The sequence below is a fragment of the Frankliniella occidentalis genome, unplaced genomic scaffold (assembly GCF_000697945.3).
Source record: "Frankliniella occidentalis isolate FOCC.00 unplaced genomic scaffold, Focc_3.1 Scaffold40, whole genome shotgun sequence".
In the NCBI taxonomy this organism is placed as follows: Eukaryota; Metazoa; Arthropoda; class Insecta; order Thysanoptera; family Thripidae; genus Frankliniella; species Frankliniella occidentalis.
Window position 1 is genome coordinate 1,856,021 of NW_026267170.1, and position 3,894 is coordinate 1,859,914.

Genomic DNA, 3,894 nt, shown 5'->3' on the forward strand with positions numbered 1-3,894 from the left:
GGGGTAGAGAGGAGAGGATATAGTCGAAGTGATGACATCCCGAAGATGCACCGCCGACCGCTCCTCGCGCTCCTCCCTCTCAGGCCGTCGATATTATCATGACGAGCCCCGGCCGCGCCGCGCCACGCCTTCGGTCGCCTCCCCCAACGCTCCCAGCCCCAGCTGATCGCTCGCTCGTTTACGTCACAAAAGCGGCGCAAAATATACCGCAATGCACTGCTCTGGTCGGGATGGGGCAGCGCGCGGAGCATGCACCTCCCGCTGGCCTACAGCAGATAGGACCCACTGAGGGCAGATACTGGTCAAGGGGAAAAGAATATGCCCCTTTAATTTGAAGGTTTTCTGCTCCTGCATATGACTGCATTTGAGGGTAGCAGAACATTTAGATGAAGAAGAGAACTCGAGCGCCTCCAAAGAACGAAAAGCGTCGCGTAGCTCCGCAATTCAGCAACGAGGAGACTCGTGTTCGCGTGCGTCGCCTTTTATTGACTGCTTATAAAGAAGTGGAGTAAGTAAATCTTCGACTGATACGCAAACTCAATCTAATGCAGATTGCTGAGATTCGCTAATTATTTGGAACTCGTTTGGAGCGCAGTATCGCAAAGGGGGGCGATTGCTGCACTGAGCCGGTCGATAAGTCATGCAGGGGCAAGCCAGGCCGCCGCTCGCCCCGCCTCCTGACACTTGGGGGAGTGTGCCCTGTATAAACTTATCGAGGAGGGCTCCGGTGTGGCGTGCTCGGAAGGTTCCCCGGGTAATTGCGTTATTTGAAAGGAGAGAAAACGGGCGTAAACTGGAGTGTAATAGACACACACTCCGAGCACGGGACTGAGCGCTCACCTGCAGTGTCCGCTGGGCGGCGCTGCAACGGGGCCGTCCTCATGGGGCGGGGCTCGCGGGGCGGGGCCTGCGACAGACAGAGCGAGCATGTGGGTGACGTGGCGACATCGAGGTATCCATGATCCACCTCGCGGACAACTTCTCATCAATCACAACCTCGTTGTCTGTCTGTCTGTCGCGTCCGTCTGTCTGCGTCTGTCTTTCTTTCTTTCTGTCTTTCTTTCTTTCTTTCTTTCTTTCTTTCTTTCTTTCTTTCTTCCTTCCTTTCTTTCTTTCTTTCTTTCTTTCTTTCTTTCTTTCTTTCTTTCTTTCTTTCTTTCTTTCTTTCCTTTTATTTCTTTCCTTTCCTTTTCTTTCTTTCTTTCTTTCTTTCTTTCTTTCTTTCTTTCTTTCTTTCTTTCTTGCTTTCACGTCTGTCGGTCTGTGTCTGTCTGTCTGCTCGTCTGTTGGTCAGTCTGTGCTCTACGGCCGCCCCCCCGCGGGCGTTATGTCACTTTGTCGCACAGTGTCGTGAGGAGGCGATTGCCATCGTCTAGGGGAGGGAGAGGATGGCTCGGCCCGGGCGGCCCATGGACGAGGAGGTGGCTCAGATCCGACAGGATTAGGCGCCATACCGCCATTGTCTGGGCCGAGGGTCCCCTCTCCTGGTCTCCTCGGGACAGGAGCACTGGGCCGTGGGGGACCGGCGCCCCGCTCAGCAGAGGAAGGCCCGGCATGACCCGATGTGGAGGAGGAGGTGCAGGTTGGGGAGAGGCACTTCCAGGAGGTAAAAGTCGGACAATATGACCACAGACCGACACAGAGAATGTTGGGCAAGATCTTAAAAACCGGTGCATATCGGTAAAGGCCTTTACCCAGAGCGCAGCGCATGGACGAGGGGTACATTGCCAATGCAAATCGCACTTCTACATATTTTGTTCGTAGCGCCACTTCTTTTGAAAACAACGAATGTGTAACAGCGCCCGTCCAACCCGGCGCCCTGCGCCGAAGTGATTTGGCTGCCCCCTTTCCCCGTACGTGGCCGGTGCAGGTGGCTGCTTCCGGGAGGTGCGAGGATTTGTACGTGGAGCACGTGCCTCTCCTCTCGTGCGAGTGTGTGAACCTCCGCGGCGGCGGGGCGCAGGCGGCCGGGAGAAAGGTTCAGATCACTATCGCCTCGAAATCAAAAGTTGCCCGCTGCTGCTGCTACTTCCTCTTCTTCGTTCTCGGCGCAACTAAAGACGCCGCGCGAGGTCGCGCCAAATGCGACTGTTTGGTCTGCCGTGGGATCCGTGGGACACTCGCGGCTGCATCATTGCACTCGGGCGTCATAGCGGCCAGCGCCAAGGGCGACCAGCGGCGGTCAAGCACCAATCTGCCCGGTGCGACCTATGCGGCAAAGGTCAGGGACCAAATCATCTGTGCCCTACGACCGGGCATTCGCACTCCAGGGATCGGGCACTGGAAAATTCGTAGTCAGGACTTGGGCCTTTAGCTTCTTTTCAAGGCATAAATTTGAGCGCACTGCCACACTTTTTTTCACTTTTCTACTTGCAACTACGATTTGAGTTTTCCTACACTCTTAATTCAAAGAAAATTATTGTATTACAAAGAATTTTGTTCAACCGTAATACAAAGAAAACTTTTCTGCAATAGAAAAAAAATTCATGGAATATTGCCCAAAATATAGTAAGTCTTCTGTTGTCAATCTTTACTCCCTCTCAAACATTGCGCTTTTTAGAGTGAGTACAACAACTTGCGCCAAAGTTTGCCTCTATTAGCTGCTGCACAGTGCCGATGCAGTGCTGCGGGTGGAGCCAATGGGAGCCACGTCCACTGCACCTCGCTACGTGTGACGTGCCAGCGATGCTATCGTGACGTATCGAGGATCTGTTGTTATTCAGGTCCTCCTGCCTCTCGCGCGCCGACCACTTAGGCCTGGGACATCAATACCCAGTAAACGGCAGTAGCTGCCTCGGCCGGGGTGCTTACGGTCGTTGACGCGAAAGACACGTCTTCTTCTAGACGGAAGTGTGGGCATTCGCTGCATACACCCGCTCGAAAGGCACACTCTTTCTTTCTTTCTTTCTGCTGCATACACCCGCTCGAAAGGCACACGTTGATATCTAAATAGGGTTATTTTCTCAGTGCTATTGGCATTGTGTCGAGCTACTTTCCTCCCGTTTCCCGCCCGCGCCGCACCCGCCGCCCTCCCCTTCTGCCTGCACCACACACGTTACAATATCGCCTCGAGAAATTTATTGAAATCGTGTATCGTGATGCGGCCGCCCGCCTGGCCCCGCCCCGCCCGGCCGCCGGTCTCCTCCCACGCGCCGCGCGGCAGTTCAGCGCGGAGAAAGTGTGAAGGACGGAAGGATGGCGTGCGAAGCAAACGCTTTGGTCCGGGCTGAACGGCGACCCCGCACGACCCCGGCGCACTGCCACCGCCACCCGGACTGCTTCAATAACTGGATGGGCGACCAGTCACATCGGTCATCGCAAAACTTTTAATAATGACGCTATTTCTCACTTACGGATTTGGAACGGATAGCACACCCAGAAAATGGTATCCTTAAATTAAGGCGACATGCCTTGCAAGAAGGCTATTTTCGCTTTTAAAAAATACAAGGAAATTTTCATGAACATGCATGTGACAAATATAAAACAAAGGAAAAATTGTCGTTAGATTTAGGAAAGTTCCTTGAAAACTATGAAAATATCTTATAAAGCAAAGATAAAAGTGTCCTTGTTTGCTTTTTTTAAATGTGTTTTCCTTGGTTTAAGGATATCATTTTCTGGGTGCATTTGAAGCAATGAGCCCAGACGCTTAAGTCAGTTCTTTTTGCCAAAATGCGGTTCATCACAATGAAATGGCAATGATCATTATTGCCATATGAAAAGTAGTAAAATATTGTTCGGGGCCTGGTTCTACTTTGGTCGCGGAATCGTTCGTTCGGATCCTGTTCGGATCCAGATAGGGCCTCCGAACACAACACACACACACACTCACACATCCCAGCCCAGCAGTAAACTTAGTATAGGCTCAGCTACCTCCCCCTTTATACCCCCCCCCCC

General features: G+C 52.6%; 1 protein-coding gene across 2 annotated transcripts in view; it reads right to left on the reverse strand.

The window, feature by feature from the left end:
- The window catches only part of LOC113215134 (cadherin-23), a 104,653-nt gene that overhangs the window by 13,270 nt on the left and 87,489 nt on the right, over nucleotides 1–3,894 (reverse strand). Inside the window, exon 2 of one of the 2 annotated variants that reach the window (XM_052266549.1) lies at nucleotides 841–907. The exons of the other annotated variant lie outside the window; for it this stretch is intronic. The gene's annotated coding sequence lies outside the window, so the exon portion shown is untranslated. The remainder of the gene's footprint in view (nucleotides 1–840; nucleotides 908–3,894) is intronic. 2 annotated transcript variants of the gene reach the window in all.